The sequence below is a fragment of the Macaca fascicularis genome, chromosome X (genome assembly GCF_037993035.2).
Source record: "Macaca fascicularis isolate 582-1 chromosome X, T2T-MFA8v1.1".
NCBI lineage: Eukaryota > Metazoa > Chordata > Mammalia > Primates > Cercopithecidae > Macaca > Macaca fascicularis.
In genome coordinates, this window is record NC_088395.1 from 11,010,057 (window position 1) to 11,031,468 (window position 21,412).

A 21,412-nucleotide genomic window follows, 5' to 3' on the forward strand; every position below is an offset into this window, starting at 1 on the left:
GGTGCCCAGGAGGGTTGACCTAGAGAAAAGCATTTTATCTTGATTCTCATGGAGAAATCTGGATATCGCTTGTTCTAGCACACTGCAGAGAATGGTACGTATTTTGTAGCTGCTCTTTCTACTCATGTAGTGAGGAACACTGAGTTACAAGGTTGGATGCTTCAGATTTCTTGCAATAAGAAGGAAACTCAGATAAGAGGGCACTCATTATAGGTGAGATGTCATGTGAACTCTTTGTAGGGCAGGTTATTTATTCTGTTATGGGTATATTCACTGCTCATTAAACATGGAATGGATTTCAGAGCAAGATTACCTAAAAGATACAGGGATGCTGAAGTACTGTCACCTCAAACTGAAGAACCCAATCCCAAGTCAGATATTTACAAATCAGCAGGATATAAAACAAGCCTTAAGGATAGATGAATATCATATTTAGGAGTTTGAAAACTCTTAGGTCAAACAAGCTAGGCAAAATAAAAAATGCCAAAGTGAATTCCTTTCCACTTTCTCATTTCAATGCTATATTTGGTGACATTGTGTTTCATCAATTGCACTTTGGCACTTTGCAAAAGTCTCTTCTCAGTGGGGTTCTTCTCTAATGAGAAAGGAAAATAATTTCCTCAAAATTGCATGAGACTTCATAAACATATTAAGTTAATAAATTAATTTTGGATATCATCAAATATATAGAATCAGTTGCTCCTAATCTGTTGCCTAAAATGTGAGCTGTGGACAATGAGCCTCTCAGTTTTCCTATAAGATAATTTATCTTATTAAAATCTTTTAATAAGTAATTCAAAATCAGCACGAACTGTTGTACCACTTCATTCTAAGTGGGGCAAAGCAAGTTATGCATTTTTAGTTGCAGTCTGGTAGTTAACTCATCTAAACCTTGTAGAGTAAATGAGCAAGCAAGCTGCTTTAAATAAAAATACATGCAGCTACATTTCTAGGCTGCAGAAAAAGTCTAGCATTAATGATATTTTCAGAATCATCTTCCAAAGCAAAATTACCTCAGACATAAGTGGTGGTACATTTTAGAATAAATGTATTCTCTAAGGATCAACAGTTCTCTAAGCTCATTGCACATTAGAATTACTTGCTGTAGTTTTCAAAAATTTGTATGACCATGTCCCTCTCCCCAAGAACAGCACAGTCCAATAGCATTTTCTATAATAATGGACATTTTTGTTAACAGTACTAACTGCTAAGGTGGCCACTAGCCACCCGTGGCTAATGAGCACTAGAGATACGGCCAGAGAAACTGAATATTGAATTGGTGATTGTATTTAATGTTAATTGATTCAAATTTAAATTACCACAGGTGGATAGTGGCTACTGTATTGGACAGCACAGGTATAGATCAAGTTAATTAGACTGTCTGGGGTTGGGGCTCAGGCAATGATATATTTATAAAGCTTTCCCCAAAATTCTAAGGTGCAGTCCAGGTTGAGAACCATTGCAATGACCAGGGCTTAATGAAACTATCAGGGAAGACAAATTCCTTGAACTTTTTCTAGGATCCATAACTTTTCTACAAATTCCACTAAGAATTTGTCATGTACCTTTGCTTCCCTCCCTCCTGCCTCCACTCCTCACTTCTTGTACCCTTCCACATACTCATGTGATGACTGAACTCTCCATATGTTCCTTCATTGACTGATTTTGCCAGATTTCTCCCACACCAAGAGCATAATGTGCCCTCATCTCAAAGCTCAGATTCTCTTTTTTCCTTTCTCTTCCACTAGCAGTGGAAAGAAAACTTAACAATGCTACCAATTAAGAAATTAAGTCTCCAAGCACATACATCCATAATTTAAAATTGTTTTTCACGTGCACAGGCTTGATTCAGATGTCACTTTCCACAAGCTCTGCCATAGATGTGATGGGGAATATTTTAAACAGTAGCACAGTTAAGCAGCTTTCATCTTAGCTGTTCATTTTGCCACTGTTTTGTTCAAATGGGATGCAGTGTTATAGCACAGTGGTTACAGGGAGGACTCTCCTTCAGGCTGCCTGTGTTTGAATTCAAGTTCAGCATATAACTAGCCATGTGAGTATCCAACCCTTTCAAGCCTCAATTACCTGCTCTGTAAAGTGAGATAAAATAGTCCTGTAGGGAGGAGACAGCTATGCATCTAACACTTAAGATAAATGAACGTGTCACATGCACTCCTAGACCCAGGTTTTGACTGCTTTCCCCCTACACCCCTCCCCACACCTCACCATGTTTTTGGTAAATAAAGCAAATAGCAGGGCCAACTTTTGAAGGAGAAAGTCATGAAATCCCTAAAATCACATTCCAAGTATTTGATAAATTAATATAGCAATATAAAGACCATTTTGAAAACAGTTACCAAAAAATCAATTACATGGTAATCTGATTTTTAAAAAATATTGAACATTTTTATTTTAGTGAGTCTTCATTTTTCTTTACTTCCATGCCACCAGTTAATATTAATAGGATGGACAAGAAAAGGCATGCTATAAACATAGCTACATTTTATTTCATTTGTTAAAAAAAAAAAAGGCAGGCTCAGAATTCCAGAATTCAGTGATATGAACATAAAGAACATGATGTCCAATGTTAAAGTACATAATCGCTTTGTTGACCTTTTGGTAATTTTAACTGTTGTACCCTAACAACATGCTCCCATGTCATTTTCACTCATGGGCATTACTGGTTCGTGCATGTTCACATTTTCTACACTGAGTTTTGCTGCTTCTTTCTTGTTAAGTATCCATTTATGGGTAGATTTTTTTTTAATGTAAGAAACTACAAAATTACAACCCATTAGCAACACAAAAATTTGTAGTCACCACAACTATTAATTAGTGGTGCACAGTAAGGATTATTCATCAGTGACTCACAGCACAGATAAAATAAGCTGAGAGCTATGTCCTGGATCTAAATCCAGAAGATTTAGATATGTGGGGAATGACTAACATCTCTTGTGCATATAATGTGTACCCATTATTATTCCAGTCCCTTATTGTGTACTCATGGTTTTAATCATTAAACAATCTGAAAATGTGAAGTTTATTAATATGCCCATTTTATAGATGAAGAAATCAAAGCACAGGGCAGTGAAGTAACTTGTCCAAGGAAACATATTAAAAGTGGCATGGCTGAAATTCAAACTCAGGGACCTTAGTCCTGAGTTTGTGGTCTTAACCACTATCCTATGCTACTTTTCTGCACCTTGCTCTCCTACTCAAGAAAATTCATCAAAATAACTGTATGAGGTGGTTCTAGGCTCACCTCTAATTCTCTCTCATATAGTTTTCTTATAAAGATTCTAAAGTTTGTAACTTAATTATTATAGGTAATAAATTACTTCTAACACATTGACTGAGGCATGCATGCCTTGATCTTGAGGTGGCAACTGTTGACTTAAAGCAGGGTCAGCAAAGGACAGCCTGAGGCCTATTGTTGTAATCAAATTTCATTGGAAAACAACCACACCCACTCATTTACCTATTGTCTGTGGCTGCTTTTCCGATACAACAGCAAAGTTGAGTAGTTGCAACAGAGACAGTATGATCCACAACACCTAAAATGTTTCCTATCTAATTCTTTACAGAAAAAGTTTGCTGACCCCAGATCTGGACCCACTGAAAACAAATCACCAGACATATGACATAGGGGACAACAATGTTCACAGTTCATGGTGGAGCATTTCACTATTTCAAACAGCAAAGGAACTACATGTTTTTTTCTGTTTCTTTTTTAAATTAATTTTAAGTTCCAGGGTACATATGCAGGATGTGCAGGTTTGTTACATAGGTAAACATGTGCCATGGTGGTTTGCTGCACCTATCAACCCATCACCTAGGTATTAAGTCCAGCATGTATTAGCTATTTATCCTGATGCTCTCCCTCCCTCAACCCCACCACCTGATAGGCCCCAGTGTGTGTTGCTCCCCTTCCTGTGTCCAGGAACCACATGTTTTTAAAACTATCATTGTGACATCTCTGTATGTATGAGCAGATGGGTCCACAGAGATCACTCAATATCTTATTTTCTTTTATGCACATAATGAGAAAAAGCTCAGGGAAAAAAAGTGAAATCAATACCATGGATTTTAGTATTTGGTATGAGCTACTTCTTAGGTATCAGCATTTCTTCCAAGTATTCTTGAAAGAAAAGATATTCACACTAGAGTGATGCCTATCAAATCCACTACGGCCAGCCTGAGAAACTTGTAATTAAAAACTACAAACGTTATACATTTATCTCCATATTAAATAGATTTAACTATCTCTACATCTATTATATTTAATGTATTTAAAGTAATATATGTATCTCTTGACTATTATATATTTATTATATGATGAATTATATATGTAACATATTTACATCTTATATAGACAAATATTTATAATAGGTATGTGATAATACACAGTGGGTAAAGGGTATATATGCAAATGCATCTTGCTTTAAGTAAACCAATTATATGAAAATAGACACAATAAAATTAAGGGCAATGATTCTGTGGTTCAAATACATCAGTATGGGTTCCCTGCAATGACCCAGGAAAACTGAAGCAAAATCATTTTTAACATTACTTCCTATGTCTCTCCTACTGACACTCAGAAAGTCACCAGTTTCTGTGGATCCCACCTCATTAAAAACTGTCCTTTCCTTTAACACTTCCTCTCTGAGGAATGTCCACCAGCACTTCCACACTCTCGTAGGCTCTTTCTCCCTACAAAGCAAAACTCATCTTGTCCCTTCCCTTCTGAAAACCATCACCGAGGCTCCTAGCTTTCCAGATGAAATTCTCAACTCTGAGGTGAAAACACAAGATCGCTCAAGATCTGGTCACTGCTTAGCTCTTGGGCTTCACCAAGCCTCACTTACTTCACATCCCTTAATTTCAGCCACATGGAAGAGTCCAAAGGACTTCATGGTGAGGGTGAGGGGTGCTCTCAGCCCAAATGCTTTCTCCATGCCTTCCTACTCACCCTGTAATGCTTACTGAGCATCACCTCCTCTGAGAAGCCCTGTTGTCCCCCTACAGGGACATTACAAATTAACCATCACATTAACAAGAAAAGCATACCATCTAAAACACAAACAAGTTTACTATGGACCTATAAGGAACACTGAAACATGACCTAAGGAAATTCACCTTGTGTTTGTAAAAGAAGGCAAATCTGCTTCTTTCAAGTTTCCAAATGACCTAGACACTTGAGATGTCTAGACAATCACTTGTGATGTCTCATTGAGGGAGGAAAGAGGAGGGGTGGGAATGTTTAAATGTCAGCTATTTTTCCAGAAAACTCTAACGTCGCAGATACGTCCCTCCTACGTAATCATCACACTCATCTCCCTGCTACCCTGCCCCATCTCAGCTATTTTCTTGACTCTTATTTAAACATTGGAAAGCTATTTGATTATCTATATTTGTGCCTTTTCTCCCTGGCTAGACTGTACGTTCTGGAAGAATAGAAACAGCACTAACCTTTTGTGCTTTTGTATATTTGCTGGTTGAAAGAAAATTTGAGGGAGAGTAGCAATTCTGTCTATACAGAAAATCATTTCTGTCTATTAGCATGGAAACAAGACCAGCAGGGAATATTTATATTTAGGACATTTATTTTAAAGTAGCTAAAATCACTTCCAGTAAAAATGCAAAAAAAAAAAAAAAATCTTGCCTCCTGATTTTTAGTATTAAGAGACAAACATGTAAAAGGGAAAATTGAAAAGGGAGAAACCAACATGAAGAATGACACCAAATGCAGGTATGAGGCGAAAACAAGCCATCTGCACTTACTGGTTCACATCTGATTTTCTAGTTGCCACTTTTCAGATTTATTTTTCAAAAATGTTTTCTCCTCAATATACGGCTTTTAAAATGATAAATTACACAGTGTTTCACAGACCTGGGTAAATACTTTTGCTCTGATGTATAGAAAATCATGCTTCCTCTGAGCAATGAAACATATTGAAACTTATGTTTCCAAAAATAAATTATGGTAAAATAATAGAAGAGCTTGGACATAAAAGTCACATACCATAAAAGTTACCATTTTAAAGTGTGCAATTCTGTGTTTCTATTTAGTATATTCGTAGATATGTATAACCATCATCACTGATTCCAAAACATTTTTATCACCCCAAAAGGAAAGCCCATACCCAGTCACTCCCCATTCCCCTCTCACCCCAGCCCCTGGGAACCACTAATCTACTTTCTGTCTCTATGGTTTTACATGTTTTTGATATTTAATATAAAAGTAGAATCATATAATATGTGGGCTTTTTGTGTCTGGTTTCTTTCACTTAGCATGTTTTTGGAGTTCATCCATGTTGTAGCATGTGTCATTACTTCATTTTTATGGCAGGATAATATTCACTGTATAGATATACTAAATTTTTCATGTCCATTCTTCAGTTGATGGGCATTTGGGTTGTTTCCACATTTTGACTGCTATGAATAAAGCTGCTGTGAATATTCGTACACACTTTGTGTGAACATAGGTTTTCACTGATCTTGGGTATATACCTAGAAGTAGAATTGCTGGATCATATGGTAACTATGTAGCCAAAAACAAAAACAGAAAACGTAGACAAATAGCAAGATTCAAACATTTATTTTAGTGCAAAACCTGTTTTCCACTTCATTCCATTCACATGAGATATCAACAATTACAAGAAAACTCATGCAATGTTTCCACTTCATACAGATCAGCCATCAGAGCTTTTGCCAAGCTGTGATAAGGAACATAATCCTTCAGTTTCTTTTGCTTTTTACAGTCTGATGAATATGAGTGGCTTGAAAAATTTAGAGGTTTCTAGTGTTCTTTTTTTTTTTTTAAATGAGCCCTGTAATGGCTATACCACAAAGAGTAGCTTAACCAATTTAATCATTTATGTTTATATTTTAACTCTAAAGACTAATTGTTGATATCCAGCATGACAATTTTACATGTTAAAGTACAGCTCAGACTCTAGTTCCTTTCAGGGAGATATTCTTGCCTATATCAGAAGAGAAGCTAAAAAGAAAATGCTACACAAAATAATTCAATAGGCTTGCTTTAATTACTCTTGTCCTCTCTGATTTTATTGCTTACTGGGTGAGGAAAAGCCAGAAGAACTTAATACGTCTTACAGGATAGTCATTGCACATTTCATGAGTTGCTAGGGTCAAAAGCAGATGAACAAATGCTGAACTTCTTCCTGGCTCTACAGAACACGACCCCACACCCTCCAGGGTTGAGAAATGGAAGAAGCTACTAGGATAGGTAGTGCAGAATAATGTCCCTCACCCCTCAGGTTTCCACACCCCGATTTCTGGAACCTGGAAATGTGTTACCTTACATGGCAAAAGGGACTTTGCCCATGTGATTAAGTTAATAACCTTGAGAGGGGGACAGAAGTCTAGATTACCCAGGTGAGCCCAATGTAACCACACAGGCCCTTAAATTAGGACAACCCTTTTCAGCAGAATTCAGAATTTGAGGGAGATGTGACTATAGAGGAATGATCTAAGAGATGTAACATTGCTGGCCTTGAAGCTGGAGGAAGGGGAGCATGAGCTAAGGAGTGTGGGTAGTTTTAGAGTCTCCAGAAGAAATGCAGCTCTGTCAACACCTTGATTTTCGTCCAGTGCAACCTGTGTCAGATTTCTAACCTACAGCACTTTAAGATAATAAATGTGTATTGTTTTACGGCACTAAATTTATGGTAATTTGTCACAGCCATGATAACAGACTAATTCAAAAGAAATCAGAATATTTTTATGCCTGCAAGGGACACATAAATTATTTAATGCAGGATTTGCCAGGCTGTTCCATAATCAAATATATTTGAAAAAGTTGTGCATGGTAGCGTCACCTTAAGTAGTCACAATAAACAATAACTAAGAATAATAGAGAAGTCCTGCAGAGGGGAAATTATAACTCAGAGTACCTCCTAAATACACTTGCTATAATCTCACCTCCTTTTATTTTTTATTTTTTAAATTTTCAGAACATCTCTCCATATCACTCGAATTTCCCAGAATATAGTTGGGACATCTAAGCAGATGGTTCTAATTCCATCTGCTTAGAACCTGAGGCACAATGGGAAGAAGTGACAAGCCAAGGTGCAGCTTGGCAACACAAAGACATAACCCTGGCCTCATACTCTCCATCTGGAGTCCCATCCAGGATGCCACTCTGTCTTGCTTTATCTGCATCACAGATAATGGCAATAACAAAGGGATGCAGCCACAGTGTGTTTCTTAAGGTCCAGACCTAGCTTAATATGATGACTTGTTTTTCTATTGCCAGAATTTATGAAAGTTAGATCTTTGGTGGGAGAAGAGGGTATCAGGTAAAAATCAACCCAACAAAGCTCCTAACAGACAAATTTTTCTACTCAATAATATAAAAAATAATACAGCTGCTTTAGCATTGAATATATTTTATTATTTAAAATACAAGCATTCAATACACTATTGAAAGTTTACTAACTTCATATTAACAAGAGTAATACAATAAAATATTTCCCCACAGTGATTTATCCTGTTTCTAAAAATGCCTAATTGTGCTGCCAAAGTCTATTTTCCACAAATTCTAGTTTCCAAATGTTAATTTGAGAAGGAACAGAAAGAGACAACTAAATGCCATTTTCTTCCTTCATAGCACTTAATGTTTTCTCCACATTTCCATTTCCCACTGCCTGTTCCAAGAGCTATGAGCCCCTTGTCCTTTGATGTTTTTCAGATATGCATTATCCTCATCCTTTTTCCAGGATACACAACAGAACCCTTTTTTCCACCCCTCAATTTTTTATAATAATAATAAAGATTATGACTAATAAACCTAACAACTTTGAACACTTATTTTTTGCTAAAGACTATGCCAAGTGCATCACATTAAGAATCTCATTTAATCTCAACAACAACCAATTCAGGTAAATATTACTATTAATATCTGTATTTTACAGATGAGCCAAATGAGGCAGAGAACTTAGGTACTTTGTCCTAGGTCACATAAAAAGTGGCTGAGCCAGCATCTGAACATAATATGATTTAGAGCTGGGGTCTTCTATAAGCACTAGCTCAATAGTCCTCTACTGGGGTGATTCTGCCCCTCAAGGGACATTTGGCATTGCCTGGAGACATTTTTGGTTGTCACAACTGAGGAGGAAAGTGCTGGTTGTGATGGGTGGAGTCCAGGGATGCTTCTCAACATCCTACAGTGCACAGAACGGCCCCCACAGCAAAGAATGATCCCACCCTAAATGTCAATAGTTCCAAGGTTAGGAAACACTGCTCTAATCTAATGTCTCCTAATGTCAGGGCATTCTGAATAGGACATTTTTTGGTAAGACATGCAAGTGACTCTCACCGCCAGGTTAGAATCTTCTTTCTCTACCTGGGAAAGGAGGTTATCTCAATCTGGAGTGGATGGTACTTAGAGCCACAGAGTCCATTTGCTGTATATTATCATAGCATCAATTTACTCAAAAGTTTAAGCTGGCATCCTGGGACACTAGGTCATTTTATCTTTTTGTCCCTCAGTGGATACATGAAAGAGGCACTAGCTCACCAGAGCGTGACTGAAAAGAGCCAGAAGATTCTGGTTTTTGTTAGTCTTGCCTTGTAGTCAAGAAGACACAATAACAGTGTCTGTGTCACAGATAATGGTACTAGCAAAGGGATGTATCCACAATAGGTTACTTGAGGTCCAGACCTAGCCTAAAAGTCAAAATATTTAGGCCAGGCATGGTGGCTCACATCTGGAATCCCAGCACTTTGGGAGCTGAGATGGGAGGATCGCTTGAACCCAGGATTTCGAGGCTGCAGTCAGACATGATTGTACCACTGCACTCCAGTCTGGGTGACAGAGCAAGACCCTGTCTCAAAAAAAAAAAAAAAAAAAAGTCAATTTTTTTTTTTCATAGCAGTTCTGCCATACCTACTCAAAATGTAATTGTGAATACCATTTGACCCAGCAATTCTAATATCTACTTTATAGAAATACTTGCAAAATGTGCAAGATACATTCGCAAAGACATTCACTTCAGCATAATTTCTGATAGCAAAAAAAAACCCAGTCACCAATAAAAATAATGGAAATGTGAGCATATGTTCACCAAAATATGTGTGTTGGAATGTTCATAGCAGCATTATTCAAAACAGCCCCAAACTGTAAATTATCCAAATGTTCATGAAAGTAGACTGAATAAATTGTGGTATATCACATAATGGAAAACTATGCAGTAACGGGAATGATAAAACAAACTCCAAACACCTACAACAATACAGATGAATCCCAGAGACATCATGTTGAGCGAAAGAAGTCTGACACAAAAACTAACATGCTGTAGGATACCACTAATGTAATCTATAAAACTAGATAAAAACCAGTATGTGCTACAAAAATACAGAATAGGGGTTACCTCTGGGGAGAAGTGACTGGAAGGGAGTCCAGAGGATCCCTCTGAGGTGGTGGACAGGGATGGGTCTTCATCTGGCACAGGTGTGTTCACTTTGCAGAAATTCATTAAGTTGTAAACTTATGTGCACTTCTCTACATGTGTATTATAATCTACCAAAAATATATAAATACTTATATATAATTAATTTTATATTAGTTATATACATATATACTTAAACATAAAAAACCTAAGTGTCCATCAGCGGGCAACTGGCTAAACTATGGGATACCTATTCAATGGAATTCTGGGCAGTCATGAAGAAAACGTGGAGTAGCTCTCTCTGAATAAATTTGGAAAAATATCCACTATATGTAAAGTTAAACAAAGAAGTTGCAGAACATAAATTACGGACATAAATCTTTATTATAATTTAACAGGGAGATCCGAGGTTAAATGGCTATTAGTGGCTATCACTTGAGGATGGGATTTGTAGGACTTTGACACTCTGCCTAATGAATTTTTATAGTGTTGGAATTTATTTACAAATACGTATTATGTTTGTACTGAGGGAAAAAAGGACATTTAGAAAATTAAGATGAACAAAATATATCTTAAGTTTGAGATTGTTATTATTTCATCATCCATGAAGATTAGGGTTTTTGATAGATGAAGGAAAGAATAATAGAATAAACGCAGTGTCTTGCCTTCAGGGTTGCTATCTGAACCCATTGATGGAGGTCACTTTGGTTTGTTGCTGGCAATCTTAACAATGGTTTCAAATTAGCACTTCTTTGCTGGGTTGCTCTACATTCAAATCTAGTTGTGGTGTGGCCACCACAAACAAGATTCTTGGCCACACAAAGAATGCGTCTACAAAATGGTAAAACAACTGAATTTGTTTGATTAAATTAACAAAACCATATACTCAGTGGAAGGAAAAATCAAAACAGCTACACCCAAAGTAATCCACTCAGATGGGTGGTTCATGAAATGCACCCATTCATTAAATCAACATGTTAGCAGCCTCAAGTGGACTCTGTGAGAGATTCAATTGCAATGCAATACTCCTAAATAAATCAAGAGACCATAAAAGACACTTTCTTTGGCCCATCATTAGCAAACATTTTCTGAGTGCTCACTGTGGTTCTGCCATCCTGCTAAAACTCTGGGGATGTGATACCACCTATATAATTGCAAATGTCATTGTGTTGAGTGTTCTTAATTCCACCCATGACACTGAATGGAAATTAGAAAAAAATCCACTGATTCAGGCAAAGTTGATAAAACTACAACTTCTCATATACAATAAAGGTCTGACAGATGTAACAATTCATAAGGTAGAATAAGTTGTGTTCAATGGATCTCAACCATGGCTACATGTTATATTTGATCGAAACAGAATTTCTGGAGGTGGCAACTGGCCATCAATATTTATAAAAGCTCCCTCAGGTGATTCAAAAACATAGTAAGAGTTGGAGCCATTGCTTAGACCAAGTAAATCAGAAACTAGGTAGAATGGAACCCAGGCAAAAATATTATTTAAAAGCTACATGAATGGTTCAGAAACATAGTCTATGTTGAGAAACACTACTTCTAAATTTATATTATAAATGAAGCCAGAGGTGACACTTCAAGAAGCATTTTGTAAAGAGACTCAATACCACCTCTCCTTATCTTGTGCAGTTTTATTAGTAAATGATCACAAGGTAGTATTCTACTGTGTTATGGTTTCAGATGTTTCATGTAAATTATATCTATTATCTCCATGTTCTCTATTTACAACATTTCATTTGATTTCAATGACAATCCTATACAGAATGTAATATCCCCATTTTACATAGGAGGCTAACAAGGCTTGACAGAGATTCAGCATCAATCCCTCAGTTTCACAAAGTCAAGATTCCACAGTCTATATAGTCATATTATGCTCTATATGCCTGAAAGCAGTGTACCAAACAAATAATGTTTTCTAAGTATCTATTATGAGCTAAATTCTCTTCTAGGCACTGAGGAGATGGAGAATAACTATAAGATAGGGTCTTCTTTAGCATACAGCTCACAGTCTAGCTGAGAAGCTAGTATCAGATAGCCATGTTTGGAGGATTTTGCAGGAAGATTTCTGAATTGGTAGGAGATTGGTCCTGACTGTATTCCTTCCAAGATTTTTCTCTATGACACAAATTTTGCTGGAGAATAAAAGTAAAATTATTTGTGTAGGAGGCAGAATAATGCCCCCAAAAATATGTCCACATCCAAATCTCAAGAATATGTGAATATGTTATGCTACCTGGCAAAGAGGAATTAAAGTTGCAGATGGGATTAATGTTGCTAATCATATGCTGTTAAAATAAAGAGATTGTCCTGAATTATGTATATGGGACTAATATAATCATAGGAGCAACTTAAATGTGGAACAGGGAGGCAGAAGGGTCAGTGTCAGAGTGATGTGATGTGAGAAAGACTCACCAGGCCATTTCTGACTTTGAAGATGGAGGAAGGAACCATGAGCCAAGAAATGTGAGTGGCTTCTAGAAAATGGAAAAGTCAAGAAAAATGATTCTCCCCTACAGTCACCAGGTACCATGATTTGAACCCAGTGAGACCCATTTCAGACTTCTGACCTCTGGAACTGTAAGATAATAAATTTGTGTTGTTTTAAGCTACTAAGTTTGTGGTTATTTATTATAGAAGCAACAGGAAACCAACACAATGTCTTCCCAATTTTTGAAGAGGGAAATAGAAGGCTCAAAAAGGAGAAATTTTGTAGCTTTTACCCAAGCTATCATATCTGTAGTCCCAAATCTTGATCCCTTTCTCAGGCCTATTAAATGAGAATCTGCCTTTCAACAAGGTCCTGGCCTAGTCATGTGATTTCTAGCAAGCTCCCAGGTGCTGGTGGTCCCCAAAGGTTCTCCGATTTAAGCATTAAAGTTCATCAGAATCATGGGGAAGCTTGTTAAAATAACACAGACTGCTGGGCCCTACCCCAAGAGTTTTGGATTCAGTAGGTGTGGGAGGGGGCTCACAACGTGCATTTCTAATAAGTTCCCAGGTGATACCAATGCTGCTGGTCCACTCACCACATTTTGAGAGCCACTGCATTAGATGACACTAATAAACATGTAAGAGGAAAGAAGTGGCACTTATTATTCAACTAAAATCCATGATGGACCTCATTATTAACTGACATTTTATAGCAAGTGAGTGATCTGTTTAACAGTCTGTACTTTATATACTTGCTCTGTGAAAAAGGCACCACATAGCCCTGGGGTTTCGGGCAACGCTTGTGGGCAAAAATAGCCACATCTTTGGAACACCAAAGCATCAGATCTATAGATGTATTTCCCCAAAACCCAAAAACACATTTTCATGTGTATCCGTATTTTCTCCTTGCAGCATTCTATATGGCACAACTGGCAACTGTGGGTATTGACATGCTCCACATCTTATAAGACAACCTGAGGCACTGGAAATTTGCTTGAGCAAGATTTCCCAACTTCAATGCTACTGACATTTGGGGTTGGATAATTCTTTATTTGGGGGGCTTTCCCGTGCATTGTAGAATACTTAACAGCATCTCTGGCCTCTACCCACTAGATGCCAGGAACATCCGTATCCTCCAATTGTGACAACCAAAAATGCTTCCAAATATTATAAAACGTACCCTGAAGGGCACAATCATTCCTGGTTGAGGCCCACTAGTTTATCTGATTCTCATGAATGTTTTTACGAAGATATAATAGATCTGGAAAGAGATCATTGAGTTCCACAGCACACCTTGGACAGGACATAAGATTCCTGAGTTGCTGTTTGGTCAGATAATGAATTCAAGCTGATCCATATCATGTTGGGCCTTCTGTAAGCTACTGAGTGGGGAACATATCTTTCCAGATGAACAACGACACAGATTGTTTTTTTTCCAAACATTTTGCTCTTACTCAATTTTACAGCCGATCTGTGAGACCCAAACTCCCTCAGATGTTCTGTCTATTCCCCATCCTAAATACCAGGGTGGGAGAACAGGTAAAGGGGAGACTCTTAAAAATATGCACATTTAAATTTTGAAAACATCTTTGAAACATGTATTTTAAAATAAATGTAAGTCAGCTTGAGTTTAAGGGCCTCAGTAATATCCCTGATAAAAACAAGAGCTACATTCTGTAATTGGTACAGTCCACGATAAATAAAAAGGAAATATACATTTTGTACTTACAGAGAAGCCACTATATAATGGCAACCTACTTGTAAACACAATCTGGCTTTACTAATTTGCATGTGATAGCAATGCCATACACAGGGCATCAAGTCCTAGAGGGTCAAGGCTGCACAGTCTAAGGTAGTTTGAGAGAATGCTTCCTTTAAACTGAGAAAAACAAAGATACCAGTTACTACCGCAATCACTTTGTGATTCCCACTCTGAGCAGGACAGATCCTAAGAACTAGAAAGGATCATAGTCATGATTTCTTTAGCCCATTTATTTACAAATGGATTTACCAGGGAGGATGAGAGCTTCCTTTACTTACACAATTCTGAAAAGAAAAGAGGTCACACTTATACTTTCTGAAATTTACATATTTCTAAAGTCCACGTGCGGCCTCTTTTTCCTCCATTCCTGAGACTAAGTTAGATTAGTAGGGTATGATCATACTGTGATTGTCCACTTGTTTTTGTTACCTACGGTATAAATCAAATTTCATGCTTCCTTTTGCTGTTCAAGGGGTGTTTATAGTCTGCAGAGTAATGTTAAAGCTGACTTAAGTAAGACTCTTTGAGAACCATTAATTCTTACTGTTGTAACATAAAACAGCCCAAATTCAAATTTAGACACTTTTTGAATTATTGACACCATTATTCCAGTCCTTTATAAGGAAGATAAAGACCACTGGCATATACTATTTAATTTTAAAAAATAATTTCTATCTTTTAAAATTTCTTTTTATTTCCATAGGTTTTTGGGGAACAGGTGATATTTGGTTACATGAGTAAGTTCTTTAGTGGTGATTTGTGAGATTTTGGTGCACCCATCATCACCCTCTTTTTTTAGTGACCGAAAAAATAAGTGTTTTTCCCCACCAGCTATTGTTTGAACAATAACTTCATCTAAGTAACAGTTGTGCCTCTTGCCCCTAGTCATCTCTTTCCTATTTTCTAAAATGAATCACAGAGTTTTGGAACTCAGGGTACAAAGTTTGAACCTTCACAGACCCTGAAATAGTTGTCTTTCCACAACAGCACCCTGGGTCCAGGCACCCACCTCACTTTATACAATCCTACACCTGGCTCAGTTCTTAGGTAACTGCCAATCTGTGGGTTTCAACTGGGGGCGAATTTGCCCCCTCATTCCCCACCAAACATATGTGATGTCTGGAGACACTTTTGGTTAGTCACAACTTAAGAGGGAGGGTGGCTGCTGCTAACACCTAGAAGGTGGAGGCCAGGGATGCTGCTAAACATCCCGCAGCAAAGAATTATCTGGCCCCAAATGCCAAGAGTGCTAACACTGAGAAACCTTTATGTAGAGGTTCTCAGAGACCCATTTTCCAACCATATGTTGTATGACTCTATTTCTATGAAATGTCCCAAACAAGCAAATCCATAGAGACAGGAAATAGATTGGTAGTTGTCTAGGGCTAAGGGGAGGGGAATGGGAATTGACTGTTACTGGGTATGGGATTTCTTTTCAAGTGATGAAAATGCTCTAGAACTAGACTATGGTGATGGTGGCAAACTTGGACGAGTTGATGGGTGCTGACGAGTTGATGGGTGCAGCACACCAACATGGCTCAAGTATACACATGTAACAAACCTGCACGTTGTGCACATGTACCCTAGAACTTAAAGTATAATAAAAATATATATATACTAAAACCCACTCAAGTGTACCCTTTCAACACGTGAACTTTATAGTATGTGAATTATGTATTAATAAAGTTATTAAATCATTTTTTATAGACCTTTCATTAACTAGCTTTTATTTCTTACTAAACAAAAGCTTATATTGTAGAGCAGTTTTGAATAGCTGTAGGTTTCTCTGGAGAATATTCTCTGGTAACAGTTTTTGAATGCAACCTTATATTTCACAGAAAAAACATTATGGTCTTTATTTTTACGAACTTATCTATTTCCAGTTGTTCTCATAATGTTATCGTTTTATCTGGGGCCCTGAGATATGCCTCATTCATCTGTGAGCAAGTGGGTGAATAGTGTCTGAGCCAGGGCCAAAGCCCAGGGGTCTTGCATCTGCTCTGGCTTTCAATGTGATGTGAAGACAGCCAAGTCATCCGATTGCTTTGTGTTTCTACTTTCTCATTCTTGACACAAGTCTGAGCTTCCAGATGAACTTTCTTGTAGAAACCCTAGCAAGCAAGGACAGTGGATACAAATGCTCAGTGCTTTGCCACTGCAGAGGGGACACAAGTGGATTTCCCTGTCCAACATTCAGGGTCTCTCTGTTCCCAACAGCCATCTGCCATTGCCATTTTTCTACCTAAAACCTCTGCTGCCTCCTAGCTGGTCTTTTTCTGCACACCAAGCATGCTCTGCCCATTCCCATTTCTCTTACTTCCAATGACTCAACCCTATGAGGAAATGGCCTCTGTGTCTATCCAAATCCTTCACATCTCCAAACCCTGAAGCCCCTGGCACACAATGAACAATAGAATTATTTTAGGCAAGGAATTCTACATTTAATTGCTAAGATCATGGAAGCATAAGAAGATGTCACCTTTTGGCCTTCAGCTCCTCTTATGCCCTCCACCTTGCACCACACCAGCAGTACTGGGTTCCTGCCAGCTAGCTAACACACTGGGACATTTCCATGCTGGTGCCTTTGTGCTGATCCCAGAGATGCTCAGGTGAACACCTCATCTTCTTCAAGAAATTGTTTAAAACTGACCACCCTATTGAAATGTGCAACTCAGTACTTCTAATCCTTCTTAGCTGCTCTACTTACTCCTTTTCCATAGGCTTTCTCTTCTTCTGCTGTACTTATTATATCCGTTGTTCATAGTTGCTTTCTGTGAGACTGCGAGTAGGAGTCTTTGTGTGTTTTAATCACTGATGTAAAACATAAACCTAGAATATACCCGGCATGCGGGAGGTGACCAATAAACATTTAAACATGTAAAATGCTTAGAACCATGGCTGGCAATAAAGGTTAGTTTCATCTTCATCATAGTTGTCATCATCAACTTTATCATCATGGGGCAACCCTTACACTACTGTTCTGTACCATTACACTATGTTTAGCCTTTTATGTATCTATATTTTACATAATGTATAAAGGCTGTAAATGTTTTGAGGGCTGATACCATACCATATATATTTGTTAATATGTGTCTTTTAAAAAATTAAGATATAGTTCACATACCATAAGAGTCACCACTTTAAAGTGTACAATTGAGTGACTTTTAGTACATTGACAAGATTGTGCAATCACCACCACTATCTAACTCCAGAACATTTCTATCATCACAAAAAGAAACCTGGTGCTCATTAGCAGTAACTCCCCATTTCCCGCTTCCCTCAACCCCTGGCAACCATGAATCTACTTTCTGTTTCTATGGATTTTGCCTATTCTTGGCATTTCCTATAGAATCATACAGTATATGGTATTTTATGACTGGCTTCCTTCACTGAATGTAATGTTTTCAAGGTTCATCCATGTTGTTGTATGGATCAGTGCTTCATTCCATTTTATGATTGAACAATATTTTTAAAAACTACTAATCTGTGTATGTCTCCACTGAACCTCAGCAGGAAAGTTGAATTTACTTTGGTGTATTTTACCCAATAAACAGGAATAAAAATGCTTGTTTTTACATTACTGTCCTACCTCTTTTAACACAGATGTACCATTTTCACTCCTGACAGTTACCAGTTAATTATAATCCAAACAACACACTTTTCAACTGCATATAATTTCCCTTGTTGAAAATTGTTCCACCTGATATTTAGCAAATACCTATGGAATTTTCAAATTACAAGTTGTATGAACTCTTACTGTGAATGTTTATATTATTAAAATATTTCCTACTCATGATTTAAAAGGGCTCTCTCACTTTAAAAAATCATGTGTTTTTTTTTTTTTTTTTTTGTCTTGGATTTTACGTTCAACCTTTTTTCCCCCTAAGAATGAACATTGGATATACCCAGAGCCTATGCAAGTAGCACTATCACTTACTCATCTCTCTTGCTGAACACGAATGAGAAATATCATACTCCAACTTCTTATATTTCCCCTGCATTTGTTGCATTCACAGATTATTTAAAAGAAATAAATTTAAACCTTGGCTACCCAGAGATTTTCAAGGAGTCCCTAGATAACTACTGTTAGTCTTTTGATGAATAGCTCCCCAAATGGAGAAAAGGGAGAGCAGGGAGGGAGGGAGAAAAAAATTAGAGAAGGGGACTTTAAAAAACCTATTTTTCCACTTAACAATGTGTCACCAACATCTTTTTATGTTGACAAATACAGAGTGTCATCCTCATCTTGAATGCTATTTGTGCCATAATCAATTTGAACCAGCCCCACTATTGGTAGACATTTTGTTTTAAATGTTACTTCATAGGCCAAGCGCAGTGGCTCATGCCTGTAATCCCAGCACTTTGGGAGGCCGAGGCAGGCAGATCATGAGGTCAGGAGATCGAGACCATCCTGGCCAACATGGTGAAACCCTGTCTCTACTAAAAATATAAATATAAAAAGTAGCTGGGCATGGTGGCATGTGCCTGTAATGCCAGCTACTCAGGAGGCTGAGGCAGGAGAATCACTTGAACCCAGGAGGCAGAGATTGCAGTGAGCTGAGATGTGAAGGATTTGGATAGACACAAAAAGAAAGAAAAGAAAAGAAAAAAGAAAAAAACCCCACAAATTTATCTATCATAGTGTATTTGATTGGAGTATATTATAATTTGAACTAAGAGCGTCAGAGCCAAATGTAATGAGAATGTTAGGATGATAGATCCTAGCACTTTTACAGCGTCTCCCTTTTCAGGTACTTATCAGAGGTCATTTGCACAAAAATCCACAGGAGCAGTTGACAGCGATGCTGAATTATCCATCTTAGCTATTAAAAAGATCCATCTAAATCACTGTAGGATTTCTTTCAGAATCCACATTTTCTATATTTACAATGTCATGGAACACTTTTCTACATTTTCATTAATTAATCAACACATTTATCTAGCACCTACTTTGTATAAGAGCTTTTTCTAGGTACCAAGGAGTACCCAAGAAAGTATAAGACACAATACGTGATTTCTAAGGGTTGCAATGGAGTCAAAGTTACAATGTATATTGGGATTCATCAGTGGTTTTTTTGCCTAAGATCTGAAGATCATACAACTCCAACTCTACCCCAGCAAAAAAAAAACAAATATCCTAGAGAATGATGTTTTCTTATAAGTAAACATCTACAGAGAAAATATTTAAAAGCCAACTTTGGCTCCAGCTACTTAAGAAGACTCACTGTTGAAATTATTCTAGAATATTGGACAACCCTGGGGATTCTTTAAAAGAAGACTCAAGAGTTGAACTCTTATAGATGATAGGAAAGGCTTTTCAAACTCATAATACCTGACTTATCCAAAGACCACCCTCATACCCCAAGTGCTGTTGAAACCCAGGCAGTAAGCCAGTGGAGAAGAACTCCAAAACAAAACAAACACCCTCCCAGCAGTCAAAAATAAGTGTCACAAAACCGAAATTCATTTGGTTTTCTCACAGGTGAGGCCCTCCCAGGCCAGCCCCACTTAAGAGTGTTCCTTTACTTTCAGTTCATCCATACTTTAACAAGCTTGGGCATATGACTTTCTAGCATACTATAAATTAGAAGCAGCAAATTAGAAGTGGGGAAGTTGCTAGCATAAGCATTGTGAGAACAGCAAAATGTACTGGGCTGCGAGTCAAGAAAAAGAATACCTACTACAAAAAAATGAGCAAAAGAACTATTTTATGCAGTCAATTTATTCATAAATAAAATAATTACTTATAGGAAAAATATTTCAATTGAAATTTCATTTTCCTCAAAAACATTCAGCAATTTTTAAGCTGTGTAAGTGGGGCCTAAATTAGTAGAAGAGATTTCAAACACAGATCCATTATTTTACTGTCCTATGACTCAGGATATGCAGTAGGGGAAAATCAATTATTTCTATGGAATCGGCCATCAAAGCTTGTTCAACTGTCCATGGGGAATTAGCGGTAACTCACTATTCAGTGGTCCAGAGGAATTAACGCCACATTAAGGAAGCATCCTGTTGATCATTATGGCCAAATATATCATCCTTTCATTCTTAAAAGGTGAGAAAAAGTGTTAAGATCAATCTTTCTAAAACTACAAGGCCACTAGTAATTCATCATTGCCTTCATTAGTAGAGATTACCCACAACTTTGTAGAAAAAAAATATCCTGAGTCCTTTCAGGCACTCCAGTATATGTAATTATATAAAATGGGGGAAAAAGATTGAAAGTGAACATAATGTGACCCACATTTTCCTTCCTCTCCCTTACCACCTTGCTGTACACCCCTGCCAATCCTCCTAAGGTCCATTTTCTGACTTCTTTCAAAGGGAATCCTTCTTGTCTCTGATAAAAAATTCACCAATAAATATATTCATAAATAAATGCAAATCCTGAGGACATGTGGCTTTTAGAATCATATTCTATGTTTCTTTTCATGTATACATTTTACCTGTTACAATCTTCCACTTCCTTCTTTGCAATCTCTCTCTCCCTGATTGGAAGGTCTTACCTTTCTTTGCAATGTTCATCCCTACTGATTTATCCCCAAAGATCATCTTGGAATCTTGTTTATTAGCATTCTTTTAACATTTACTGTATGCCAGCTGACAGGGTTGGGGAGAGTAATAAATAGTCTTCCATTTCCCCAGAGATGTCGGTCATCTACTTTTCACACTAATTCCCTGAGCTAGGTTCTGTTATTATTCCCATTCTACATATCAGGAAATTGAGGCTCAGACAGGCTAAGTAATTTGTATATATACATATAAACATATATGTATATGTACAAACTTT

At 37.4% G+C, this 21,412-nt stretch overlaps 1 protein-coding gene across 15 annotated transcripts in view; it reads right to left on the bottom strand.

The window, feature by feature from the left end:
• Positions 1-21,412, bottom strand: part of ARHGAP6 (Rho GTPase activating protein 6) — a 551,232-nt gene that overhangs the window by 145,981 nt on the left and 383,839 nt on the right. The gene's annotated exons all lie outside the window — the stretch shown is intronic.